Below are 14,374 nucleotides of genomic sequence, written 5' to 3'. Positions count from 1 at the left end.
CCGGGTTCAATGACCCAAGATTACTACTAGTTTTTGAAACGATATGTGCGACGGTGCTCGTTACCTTGACAAACGCTGTTAAAGGCCCGTGAAACCTTGAGACAATATGGTTGCAGAAATCTATCTCTCTGGATCAGGATGAGTCTTGCATAGCGCAAGGTACGAAACAAATTTTGCGAAAAAAGGACCAAAAATCTTATTTCTTTTAAAAGCTGTTAAGCATCTAAAGCTGACTGGCAAGAAGCTATCTAAAATCAAACAGGTTTCTTTGATGGTCGGCAAAAGCAATTTTCATGCTCTTGTTTTCCGTTAACGCCATCATGTAAAACCTCTCAGTCTTTAAAGGCCCTGGGGCCCGTGTCTCAAAAGTCCCGATAACTTTTCGGGCCCGAAAAGCCATTTGTGAAACTGGAAACGGCTTGTTTTGGAAGGCCGATCTTTTAACATATTTTAAAGGTAACAAAAAGAAAAATGGTTGAGATACAAAGGGAATTGCGTCACTCGAAAATAGCCCTTAAAGTTTCGGGACTTTCGAGAAACCGGCCTCTGGACGTCATTAGCGACGCTATCATAAGCAAGAGAAACATGCACATAGTCGAAAGCTACTTTATTATTGCCACCCTTTGCTGGGACTAGACACACTAATTAAAGACAATTGTTTGCCCTTTTGTCTACGTCCATAGTGAGCACACGGCCTAAAGTGCTACTATGGTCAAAAGATCACCTCCTTTTTTTCTTGAGACTTTGAAAGTGTGATTGCTTAACACTTGACTGGCAAAATCTTAAGCTTTGATTTCTATCCAAAGGTTGTATACTTTTAGCGTACGTTTTAGACTTCACGGTCCGTCATTACTCACGTTCCAAACTGGATGATTGGACTCAGGGAAAAGTGACGTCACTCACTCACTAGATTAAAATTTCAGCGTGTAAAGGCAGCTTGTTAGCTATGCCGCAAAACACGAGTTTAAAAGTCTGAAAGCCCGAAATTCACGAGCTATATATTAATTCAGCCGCGCACACACGCATTGCATTCTTAAATCATTGAGTCTTTAACGTCATTTTCTCCTCGATCCAGCTCTCTAGTTAGTAGTGGCGGACCATTGAATAGGAAAATTCCAGTTAAAGTAAACAGGTATCTTTTTGAAATCAAGGCTTACACTTGGGTCAATTACTGTTTAGTTAACATAGTTTTGAAATTCAAAGAAAAGTAAAAATTGATTTTTGGTCGAAGAATCACGTTAAGGCTGCGGAGGTTAAAAAAAAATCTGAGGCAATTATTTCACGTACTTATTGCATGCGCGTACTGCCAGCGCTATTCACGTGCACTCACGTGAAGTCGCTTTTCATGTGTCGCCTTCTTAAACAACCGCCACGAATATGGAATCAAGCACAAGGAAGAAGAAAAAGAAACAAGTGCTCTGAGCATAGAATCAATTGCCAATTTGTCTTCTATTTAACAATTAGACCCGTAGCCCTTGCGGGCTACGGGTCAATAGCTATTGACCCGTGGTCCTTGAGACGAAGGGCCTAATTGTCTTAGTATCACCCAACTAGTTGGACAGAAAAGGCAATAATAAAGTTAGCGAATGCAAGTTGAAGAAATATTCATTTGGCCAGAATAAAACAAAAGAAAGCTCCACGCTTTTCGATACTCGAGGACTATTACTAATAGTCATCTAGTAGCGTAGCCAATCAAAATGCAGGATTTGCGTTAGTCCACCAGTTGGATGATACTAAAACCGAATATCAATCCTCCGTATATATTACCCTTTTCACAGCTCCCGATAAGTGGCCTGACAACTTTAGGAGAATCCCCGGCAAGGCTGAACAGCTTGACATCGGATGGACTGTAAGTACCTCAAGAATAAAAGCCTGTTTTGGTCTTTCCGAACACATGTCGTAATATTCATAGGAGTGGATTTATAGCCACATTTTCGTTGTTCGAAGTTTTCCCCCTCAAGAACCTTTATTTAAAAGTATTCGTTTTCTGAGGTTTTCAATGTGAATAGTATGAGAAAAAAAGCAGTAAATCTAAGTTTTCAAGCAAAAACGTTTTTGTGTGGACAATTCCTCATTACGGTTCAAATGATCTCGCACTTATCTGAAAAATTTAAGCAACTGTCTCTTATACACACCTGGGGCCCGTTTCTCGAAAGTCCCGAAAACGTCTTGGGCCCGAAACTGTCAACCGCTTGTTTTGGAAAGCCGATGTTTTAACATATTTTCAAGCTAACAAAAAGACAAATGACTGTGAAGTTTGACGACTTAAATCCTCTCCGTTCTTGAGATACAACGGGAATTGTGACACCCGAAAATGGCCCGTAAAGTTTCGGGACTTGTTTGAGAAATGGGTTCCAGGCCCCGGTTGTTCAAACGGTTGGATAACTTTATCCAGTGGAAAAGTCACTATCCTGAGTATGAAATATACTTCACGTTAAACGTTCGCCAAGATTTTCTTACGCACCTTTTATCTAAATGTGCTTAGAGTGTGCATATTCGCAGTTACGAGGGTAAATGATGAAATCTTTGGAGACATGAACACTGACAGATAGTGACTTATCGACCGGATAATGTTGTCCGGCCTTTGAAAAACTGGGGACTGAAAAATTCAGGTGGTCTCAACGAGATTCGAGCCCATGACCTCTGCGATGTCAGTGAAGTTTTCTTCCAACTGAGCTATGAAGCTACTCAGTTGAGAGCATGCGCAGGACGATCTTTTGCACTCACGTGTTCCCGTGAAAGGGCTCGATGAATGAAAAAAATTGCATCTATTTAAAGTGCGGGTTATGGACAGAATGGAGAAGTGATCCTCGTGTAAATCCTTTGGTCTAAATGAACTGAAATGGACGTATCACCCTGCTCTCTTCCATTTAACAAATCGAATGTGGTTTAGCGTTGTCTGTACTCTTATCGACAACGATATTCGTTATCGCAGTGGTTAAAATGTTGTAAACGCCGAGCGAGTCCACAACATTTCAACGTCATATAAAGTGTTTATTTCAGAGCGTAACCAGGATCGTGACACAAAGAAAGAGCAAGCGCTGTCTATACCTTTCTCACAATCTGATTGCTTCCCAAAATGAGCGTTTCTGACTGGCTATTACAATTGCGTGGGAAGTTGACGTGAGCATGACGGAAGCAGCGTTGTCTAGACTCTTATCGACAACGCCAAATAAGCCAAGCCGACTGCGAGATTACAAGCAATTGTGGTAAAATTCGTTTTTGCAGGCCATGCGAATGGTGGAGTGGAATGGTCCGGGCCTCTTCTACAAGCTGTGGTATGGGCGAGTAGGTCATGGAAACAGTTTGGAGGAAACCGTACTTGACGATCCTAAAACAGAAAGATTTAACGTTCCCAATGCTGGGTATTACGTTCAGTGGCAGTTCCAGATTCAAGCTATTAATGATATTGCAGCTGGACCCAAAAGTCCACTTGTTAAGGCATTTTCAGGCCAGGACCCACCCACTGAAAGACCAGAAGATGTTACTGTGGGAACCGTGACAGCACGCAGTGTGGAATTGTCATGGAAACCTGTTACTGTTACCAGAGGAAGTGTGGATGGATACAGGGTATGTGGAGAGCCTTTTCTTACGGAGAATATAATAACACCGTTGCTAGGAGATTGCTAACGTAGGGTGGAAGGGGCTGTCGGAGGAGTTAGGAGTAAATAGCATAGGAGGGGAACGCTCTAAAGTTTTGTTGATTATTGAGTATCCACAAAAGACGGGTTGCCTCGAGTGCTGTCACCGCTGCGCCATCTGCACATTCATGCTTTTTTGTGTTTCATTAATGCTCCAGATTTATTACTGGGAAGAAAGCCTTGTTTCTGCGAAGAGACGAAGACGTGCTATTCCAAGTTGCAGCGGGATAACTCGAAAACCTCAAGGTTCATTTCTTCCCTGACTCGGCTTTTATACACTTATCTCCTTCTTTGAAAGTGTTTATTAAGTGTAAAGAGTAAATCATGAAAGTGTTGTTGTTGGAAGAGCGACCGAACTAGAGATCTGACGGTCGAAGCTTCGACTTCTCTTGCCCCTTTACTTGATTAGCAGCTCTCTAATAACTAAAAATGTCTCGTCTTTGCATAGCTTAGATCCTCAGAACTTTAGGTTTCATCATCAGGAAACAGCATAGAAATTAATGAAAACTTCAATATTTTTAAACACCATTTTGTCGTGTTCTCGTTTAACTTCAGTGGCGCCCGCATGAAGCTCAAGCTATTCCGCTGATATATGACTGGCCGCACAGTCCATGGCCCTGTCCAAACGTCTCCGTATATATAATTTTGAATCCGCAAAAATTTCTTTGCGGATTAAAAGTTTCCGTGTCCACACGTAGCGTTTCGAATCGAATTTGCCCGTCTACACGTATCCGAATGAATCCGGATTTGTTCTAGTATCCAGGACTCCTGCCCGTGAATGTAGTCAACAGAGCACGCGCAGAATCATACATTTGTTTTGGTGTCTATGTTGGATGTTCACGTGGTAAATACTGGAACCGATTTTGTTACGTCATCGGATTCAAAAGTATATATGGATTCGACCGGATTCGGCGTCTACACGATATCGGATTCAAATTATTTAAAGTACGAGGCTGTGCGTCTGAACCTCCGGGGGGTGTACTTCCTATTAATGGGCTAATGGGGATGTGTGTCGCTGGATGGCGTCACATTTTTCACGACTGGATTGACTATAATGGGGTTGCCTTTTCAAAAGAGTTACTAGAATGGGGTTCGCAAATTGGGGATAAGAAAATTCTGGCTAGTGGGATTTAAAAAGGGAAAAGTTTGCAGTAAAAGAAGGTTATTACAGAAATTAATACCAATTAAATACCTAACTATCACTCTAACGCCGTGTTCTCTCTGGTTTAGATATTTTATAATTGTTTCCTTGATTCTATGCTATTCTTTGTGAACCTTGTATTTATAGTCAATCCTGGCCAAAACGTTTGGAGACACCACCTCCCCTCTTCCTTTTCGATCGTAGTTTTGGAGTATAATTTGCAAGTCTTCTCTAACTTCCACTCACAAAAACGTTCATGAAGTTTGGCCCCCACAACCCCTGAACAATATTGAGGTCCATCCTCTAGACAAGAACTTAAAAAAGTGTTTCCCTCCGGACACCCAATATTGTCCAGGAAGGAGTGGGGGGGGGGGAAGAGATGAAGGGAACGACTATTTCCGTTAAGAAAGGTCACAGTGTACCAAACGTTTTGACCAGGACTGTTGGCTACCTGTGAGTTACTATGTTCTCTGTAATTTTTCTCTCACCAAGTTAAATTAATGTTGTAGTTACAGTTAAGTGTTTTTTAAGGCTGTTTTGTCTATTTTATCTTTGATTTAGAACCTGGCCCACCGTCGGACGTCAAGATCTATGCCTTTCCAAAGTACGTCTTGGTCACGTGGAAGCCACCCTTGGAACCCAATGGCATTATCACTAAGTATCGTGTAGGCTTAAAGACGTACACAGGATCAGAACCCAAAGACGTCGAGGTAGAAATGCAGGAAACTGGAGCTGATGCGCGAAAGAAATTACTGGAAATGTTGGAGCCAAAAACGAACTACGTCACCGAAATCCAGGCTATGACAGCCATAGGATGGGGAAAGGGTGTAAGGAAGACCACAAAAACTGTGCCGTGGACAGGTAAGATCCTCGAGTTTCCAGGCGTAAGCATAAAATTTTATTAAGTAACAAGAAACTTCAAGTAACCTTTCCTCTGGCCACATCTCCGGTTTTGGCCATGGCCGGTACAAAGGTCACTGACCTACTTGAAACGCCGTGGTCAATTTACCTTATCAATTCAGTTGATAAACCCATTTTAAAGATAAGTATGTCTGAAAAATGATCCTTTCAACTGTAAGGTACTAGTTCTTTCCAAGTCTTGAGCTCTCAGCATGACCTTTAGAGTTGCATAACAAACCGTGTGTTTTCTCGTACTTCTATAGCTCCTGCCAAGCCTGAAAAGCCAGTAATCGAAGGAACAGCATCAGACGCAGTAAGAGTTAATTACAAGTTTGGATTAGGTGGAGGCTATACCCACGAGTTCTTGGTTATGCTTAGGAAGAAACGTAAGTATTCTTTTGTCGCTTTTTAGAAAAAGAATTTAAAGTGCCCAAGAGACCAAAAAATCAATTATTATTTTTCTTTGGATAACTAAACACTAAGCGACCAAAGTTTAAGCCTTTATTTAAAAAGACACCTATTTATTCTAACTGGAATTTTCTATTTAATGGTCCAATACTTCCCCAGTACAATCCCAAGCATGTAAGTTTAGTAAGTTGTTTATTATATGGCATCGTTTCTTTGCGCGATTGGACACTTCTCCGCTTGTGAATGTTCGTAATCTTCGTCTTCCATCAGGGAAATTTGTAAGAAAACCTTTTACATTTAAAACTAAATTCAGTTTGCTATAATTGTGTTGTTGTTTTATTGTATTAAGTAACTCTTTTTGAAAACTTTTTGTGTTTCGCTCAACTTGAATTTCCCGGAAGAGAGGAAAAAATAGGGAAACGGACCGTTTCCATGGTAATGGTCAGTACTATAAATCCCGACCGCAAACCAACCAATCAGAATGCTGCGTTCAGCCTGAGAATTGCTTGCCAAATAATAAATAAAAACAACAACAATAAAATAACTCTTATTAACTGAGTTAGAGGTCCATACTGTAAAATTACGGACCGCGTTTTTTCCTGTTGATTTATGGCTCTTGGACCATAAATTAACAGAAGAATAAACAAGGATCCGTAACTTTAGTGTTAGCATCGATTTATTGAGTTGAACTTAAGTTCTTTAACCGAATGAAAGCATGTTAAGTTGATTGTCAGTTGTCTTGGCATTGAAGGGGCTTTCCTCAATACTTTTGCCCTTTATATCATAAACATGGAATCGCAACGTAACCTTAAGCAATTAAGGATTAATTTCACCTGTAGTCTTAAAGTTTTCCAATTTTGGAAAAACTTTGAAAATACGCGTGAAATTAATTCATAATTATTACCCTCGGTCCCATGCAATTACATGTGCATATTGCAACAGCGTAGGTGTCTTGATTGGAACTGAGAGTTCAGTGGAATCATCCAGATGTCGTTTTGATTTGGGCGTCGTGAAAATTCATTATGGAGCTTAAGCACGCGCGTTTTTGAGACGCGGACGGCAACTGGAAGTGAGCTGTTTTCCCTTCTAACCTGTTTTCACACAACCACGTTTATATTGCTAAGTATCTTATCTCCATTATAGATAATTAGTATAAAAATCTGGGAAACACCACTGTCCTGGCACGCGAAATTTTATCTTCCGGTTGCCGTCCGCGTCAAAAAATGCGCATGCTTAAGCTCCCTAATTGCCAATCACAACGGATAAACGATGGGCCATTTCCGAGTTGCTGTTTGTCTCGGTTTCGAAGTGAGTCTTGGTGCTCAACTATTGTAAGGGAAATGAGTTTGATTTGCATAAGAATACTCAACTCATTTCCATTTGAATGGTTGTGAACCAGGACTCGCTTTGACACTGAGGCATGCAGCAACTCGGAAATGGGCTACTACGGCAACCAATTATAGCACAGAAAACACACATGCAGCCGGCAGTAAGAGCGGGAAACACAATGTGATTGGTGGAAATATCTGAGGAGATTTCTTGGCCAATCACAAATTGACATTTTCGCACGCGATTTCCCGCGCTCAGTGCCGGCCTAGGGTATTGACGTTGGTTCCATAAGTCAGTTCGGAGTATCAAAAATAAGTGCGCGCATCGGGATAAAATCAAGCATATACTAAAAATACAAAAGATTTTAAATGCAAATTTATTCAACAATTTCCATAACAAAAGTGTACGGTATATTTTTATCCCGACGCTCGCACTTGCCACAACTGGCTTATTGGGACATTTGATAGTCAATATACGTCGTTTAGCCAACAAAGATGAAGGTTGGCCCCATTTAATATTTCTCTTTCGCCTCTTGCTATGTAACATTAAGATAGGCTCCGTATTTTATTTCGCAGTAGTTGGAGAGGAATTTCAGAACACAACCTGGATAAATCACTTTTTGGAACAGAGTGTTTTGATCAGACATTTGGACCCAGTTCTGTACGAGTTCAAGACTGTGGCACGAACTGATTATCCTCTTAAAGCCAATCCTCAAGAAAGTCCAGCAAGTGACGTCGTGGAGGGAAGACCATTACCTGGCGTCATTAGTAAGTGTTACTTTTATGTCACGCTAGAGAGCAAGGATGGCACAGTCGATTAGTGCGCGGCCTTAGTGCAAGAGTGCTGAGTTCGATTCCCGGATCTCGCATCCTTGTTTCGACTTTTTTCCTTTCCGTGTAGCTAAGTAGCTTTAAACACCCGTAAAACGGAGCACTGATGGAGAGGGGGAGTAAAATGAGCGCACCGTCGACCTCAGGTTTGTCAGTTGAATTATTGTTACGAGTTATCGACGTTAAATATGGTTGCTTTGCTTTACAGTTTCACGCAAGTAAGACTGTCACGGAATCGGTCATGTTCTAAGTGCGAATAGAACTTCATACGAAGGTTGAAAACTAGTCGTGTTATATTAGACGAAAAAGTGAAGCCTTCCACTTAAACGAGCCTCTCAGAAGATGACAGGTTGAGTTCGATTGATTGGACAAAAAGGAAACGTTAAAATCTACGACACAAAGGGCTCTTGAATAATAACAGTACCATGACACGTCACAAGCATTGAGATAGAAGCGCCCTGAAAATCTTAAATTGATAATAAGCAATTTTGGAAAAAAATCTGATACCAGATAGGCTGATACCACAGTCAGTCTGTTTTAGCAAGGTGATGACGTTAGTAAGTAATTTTGTTTTGATTTACAGATGCAGGAAAACGAGAAACAACTCCAATTCATCAGACAGCTTGGTTTATTGCATTGCTAGTTCTTGCTTATCTTTGTACTCTGTAATCGTTACCAAGGCGCTAAATACCCCAGGTAAGATATCTTTATACGGGGCAAGTGAAAGTACAAGCTCACTGCCCAGGCCTTGGTTGTTCAAAAGGAGCGCTATCCACCGGATAAATCACTATCCAACGGATAAACACTTGCAAAACCAATTGAGTTATTATAATTATCCAGTTGATAGGGTTATCCACCTTTTGAACAACCGATGCCAGATGTGTTGGTGAAATGAATAAGTGAAAACCTAAGTATACTATTTCTTTTGGATCAAGAACCTTGTGATGAAGAGGAAGGGGCTTCAATAGTAATGGCTGAGGAGATTATTTCTTTTTGTTTAGTGTATTATCATCATTATTATTATCATTATTATTATTATGATCTTCATCATCGTCGTCGTCCTCGTCATCGTCATCGTCATCGCTTTTGCGTAATTGCGTCATACGTAATTAATCTTGTCTGGCGTGGGCTCGCGTGGGTAGCGACGCTCGTTTCCATCAACGTGGAGAGGCCAGGTGATAACTATTCCCAGGACTTTCCACCCTTCCAACCGAAAACGGTTGGAGAGGTATTTTCTCGGGAAACGTCCACTGCTTTAACAAACACCAGTCGAGATTTAAAGGTGCATGTAATGAGAAGGGCTACTTTTTCTTCAAACATTGGCTGAGTAGCACCTATAATTCAACAGACATTTGTGAGCATGTAACTAGTGCTATTAGACCAGGGTACTGTGGTCAGGGTTTTTCTCTGCCCGTTTGCATGGGCTCATTTCCATTGTTAGGGCAAGCGCGCAAGTCGAATACTTAGGAAATCACTGCAAAATTCAGTACACTCTAATAAATTTCTCTGTTGAGAAAGAAATGATTGATCCACAGAGAGTCACTCGCTGACACCATTCTAGTTAGAGAGTATAACGGTATTTTGGTCCCTAAGAACTTAAACAACTCAGCAAAGCTGTCTCTCGATTGATAACAGGGCCAGTTTACGACCTATGGTGGCCACCACAACGTCACCTCAAAATATAACCTTGTACTGTCTAAGTCTTTCGAGATCATTATATCTCTTTCACGCCCGCCCCACAGTATCCTAAAAATAAATTGGATACGTCGAAGCGGTTCCAGAGTAAAAATGAACAATGAAAGGTTCACATTCACAAGCTCACGGTGTCGTTAAAACCTCAAATTCGGTGTTTTCACGTCTTTCTTATGCAGAGTACCGCAAAAATGTGCTAAAATTCGAGCACAAATTGCAACACGATTATTTTTTTCCTCATTTAAGCAATGATATTATACAATAAATCAAGTAAAGCTATGATCCTCGCTGTTATGAACGCAATTTTTGCAATAGCGTAAGGAAGCCTGAATAGTTCAGGACTTCAACGGGGTTTGAACCCGTGACGGCAAGATACCGGTGCGACGCTCTAACCAACTGAGATATGAAGCCACTGACGTTGGGAGCTGGTCATTTGTGGTTCTAATGTTCCCGTAAGGAATGAATCAACGATGAATTGATATATGAAATGCATCATATAGTAAACTGCAGATATGAAATCAAGTAAAGCTACGATCCTCGCAGTTATGAACATTGGAACCCGCAAATGACCAGTTCCCAACGTCAGTGGCTTCATATCTCAGTTGGTTAGAGCGTCGCACCGGTATCGCGAGGTCACGGGTTCAAAACCGATGGAACTTCTGAATTTTCAGGCTTCTCTACGCAATTGCTAAAATTGCGTTCATAACTGCGAGGATCATAGCTTTATTTGATTTCATATCCACAGTTCACTATATGATTCCTTTCATATAACAATTCATCAATGATATTATTGTTTTGTGGCGATGTCGCCGTAGCCACTGTCGCTTCTTAAAATCCCTAAAACCATCATTTTGACTCCACAGTGTTGTCTTACGTATCTCCTCTTTCCATTTTAGCCGGAAGGAAAACCCTCCACCCTACCGGAGCGAAGGCCTCAAAATTCTGCGCCCGACATCTTGGACGACTACGGCGAGGGACCTCATTTCAACGAAGATGGCTCCTTCATAGAGGAATATGGCGCCAAGTAATTAAAAGGCACCCCATACGAAGGGGACGCCTCGGCTTTGGCAACGTTTGTTTGAGCCCCTTTCGTATGGCTATACTTTCAAGTTTTTTTATTAACTCGTGCGCTGGTTACACCAAGGATTTAAGTTGTTTTGAGATAATTTGAAGGTTAAAATGTAAAGATTCAGGTATTTTGTTGCAAAGTAATATGAGATTGTGCAAAGAATTAGTGAAGATTTTGAAGCACAGTTAAACAACCGGCAGCCGAAGGCGACGGTTTAGAAAGATTTTATTACATTCAAAGAACGCTCCATTTGCTTAGCAAAAAAAAAAAGAGAAAAAAAAAGAAAGAAAAGGAAACAAGGAAAAAACAAGCAATGCCTTCCGCGCCATCTTTCTTTAAGGGCCCACAGACGGATTTTTCGCGCGTTGCTAAGGAAATGAAATGTTACTCCCGGTAAATGACGTCATCATATCATGAGCTGACAAGAAAACCTACTCACAAGCAAAAGTCACAGCACAAACTGTTGTTTCCATCGAAGGTTTTTCCTCGCCCTTCCTCGCGCTCGTTTTCAGATCAACTGCGCATGCGTAAACGAACTGACTTCCGGTTTGAGAAAAAAGCTAAATCTCCGGCGGTTTTGAATTGAATTAATTTTTTTTTTACATGGCACGTTTCACCCCCAAATACAGAATATAGCTAAGCATTGATTTTTTAAAATCATCTTTTTTGAAAAAGTTATGTGTATTTCAGTATCGTTTATGTCTTTAAAAAGAACATTTTTCAAATAAAAAGAAAACCATGCTTGGCTGGATGCAAAAACGAATACAAATTATCAAACCATCGATTAAATACCCAAATTGCGTAGCACGGAGACAAATTTAGAGTTTTATTTTATTGGTCACGTGACCATGGGCTGGGTGCGATGACGTCATATTTAGGGTCATTGGGTTACAAAAGTTGGAAACTGTCCAAAATAATGCCAAATTCTCTCAAATTACTTAACCATTAGATCCTTACCAACGCACCCCAAAACATACGTCAGTGGGCCCTTAAGAAACCCTGTTCACCTTTTTTCGGAGGGAGAGGTGGAACTGGCTTTATCGGGTACTATATGATTTTTTCCCAAGAATGTAGCAGGTAGAAACCAAATTATTTTTTTCCCATTTCTTTTTAAAGAGTTGTTAAAATAAATTAGTTCGAGACTAGCACGGAAAAAAGGGAGCGACGTCTCGCAGACCATAAATGGCGTTGTCAAGTGTTGTCGAGCAAGGCGTTTTGTAAATTGCGTGATTCTTCTCCCTGTCACGAAATAGCGTTGACGTGATGTGAAAAACACGCATTGCTTACGCAAGCCGATGGAAGTGGAGTGTTTTTGCAATTACAAATAAAAAAGCAGCTAACTCGTTTCTTTGGTTATTTACTTTTAACAAGAAACCTGTGTTTTTTCTTGTTTGTGCGAGGCTTAAAACCTTTCGAGTTCATTTGAAGCCTTTACACAGGAGCAGTAAAACGTAAATAAATTGTTATCGTGAGACCCATTACATAAATAGCGCTGAAATTTGAATAACAATACTTAGACATCTTAACCCTCGTGTTAATGCTTTTTAAACAAAGGATGTCTTGAGTAGATTCGCTGTGAGGCTTAAATGCCAGTTTAAACGGTTTCAGCATTCGTTCAACAAAAGTTGAATGAACGTTGGGAAAATGTTGGATGCAAAAACAAAGTTATGCAGAGGCCGTTCAAACGTTTCCAACACTGCGCCAACAAAAGAATCAACACTTTGGCGAAATTTGATTGCGAGGAACTAAGAACTAGAAACCAGTCTCTCTCGTCGAGATAAACTACGCCGTGTTGACTTTTGCGGCCTGATATGAGCATGCGTGTGTTCTACAATTGTTGAACAGATTGAACAGAGAGTTTAAACGACGTCAACACCATTCAACATTTTCAAAGGAGAAAGAAAAAGTTGAATCGATGTTGAAAGAAAGTTTAAACCAATTTTAGCTTGATCTAAAACGCTTTCAACAATGTTGGACGACCTGTTCAAACGCACCGAACATTTGGTTCTACAAAGTGTCGAATACATGATGAAGCAAATGTTGAAACTGTTTAACCGGGCCTTAGGATGTAACAGTATTGTTATTCAAATTTCAGCGCCATTTATGCAATGGGTCTATGTGAGTTTAAACTCATGGCTAAGACCGTTTTATCGTTTGATGTTTCAATCGCGTGCACCAAAAAAGTGGCTTCTCTCTTGACTTTTTCACTGTATAAACTGTCTCTGCATTCTAAAGTCAAATGATTGCTATCAAGTAAGTTTCCTATTTGTGGAGTTTTGTCAATTTAAGAGCCACGTTTGCCTTTACTGGATAATTTAACAAATTTTCTCTGAATAAACGACATCTGAAAAACAGATGGCTGGCAAAACAGGCCAACTAAGGTTTATTATCCAACTCTATTACTCATGATACAGAAAACGCCCGAAACTAGTGCAAGTGTTCCACGATATTGTACCGTTACTTATTGTACACTTGGTTATTGCACAGTAGAGAACCGGTTTTACTTGTTTAGTTGCTGACATTTGCCCCACGCTTGTCAATCACAAATCTGTCACACGCTGTCGGTTGTTTCCAACTTTCAGTGGTGTGTACTATCGCTGAGTATTTCCGTCCTCGTTGTTTGTATTTTGACTCGCCTTAGCGAGCTCCGCGGTGTCAAAATAAAGCACAACTTATAAAAATACGCATCGATACTACACACCAGAACACCCAAGAACATTGATTTATTTCCCTACCACCAAACATATTTTCTTTTCATTATTAATTAACTCTTTCAGAGCTGTATCATCAAAAAAGACCCTACTGGCTCAATCCCCTGACCTGGCCAAGGCCCTTCCTTGACCATTTGGCTTTGGCCCACAAGTGCCTGGGAACGGAGTGAAGGCTCAATATAGAAATGGGGAATTTTCTCTTTTAGTTAGGAATCTGTTAGGACATAACCCTCATCAAGGGGACTCTCTATCTCTACTAATTCCTTGAGTCAACCCTTTCCCGAGTAAATTTGTTTTTAGGAACATGTTTTACCTCGGAAAGTTTCATATTTCCCTTTACGCTGGGATGGCTGTGTTTCGATCAGTGGCTTTTACAACAGTGGGTGTGCACAATCTCCCAAGGGAGTCGCTCGATAAATAAATATACTCGGGAAAGGGTTGACTCCTACGTCAAACGTATGGGAGATAGAGGCTTCCCTTGATGAACTCTTTGTTGGGACTAGTGCTCTGATGGTTAGAGCGCCACTCGCAATCCAAACTTAGTATGCATCGCCTCGTCGTTTGTCTTTACTGATCCGTGTTTTCTCCTGCTCCGAATATTTTAGTGTTTTGGTTGAAAAGTTGTTTCTTCTGCACTTTCAGCTTGCATTTAA

General features: G+C 40.7%; 1 long non-coding RNA gene across 1 annotated transcript; it reads left to right on the top strand.

The window, feature by feature from the left end:
- The first annotated feature begins 6,007 nt into the window (after window positions 1–6,007).
- LOC138009544 (uncharacterized) lies at window positions 6,008–12,336 on the top strand. The gene is made up of 4 exons (XR_011124435.1): window positions 6,008–6,068; window positions 7,995–8,186; window positions 8,833–8,945; window positions 10,838–12,336. It is a non-coding gene; the product is annotated as an uncharacterized lncRNA (long non-coding RNA).
- The last annotated feature ends 2,038 nt before the right edge of the window (window positions 12,337–14,374 follow it).

Source organism: Montipora foliosa, chromosome 7 (genome assembly GCF_036669935.1).
Source record: "Montipora foliosa isolate CH-2021 chromosome 7, ASM3666993v2, whole genome shotgun sequence".
Taxonomy (NCBI): domain Eukaryota; kingdom Metazoa; phylum Cnidaria; class Anthozoa; order Scleractinia; family Acroporidae; genus Montipora; species Montipora foliosa.
This window is presented reverse-complemented; position numbering and strand designations above follow the sequence as displayed.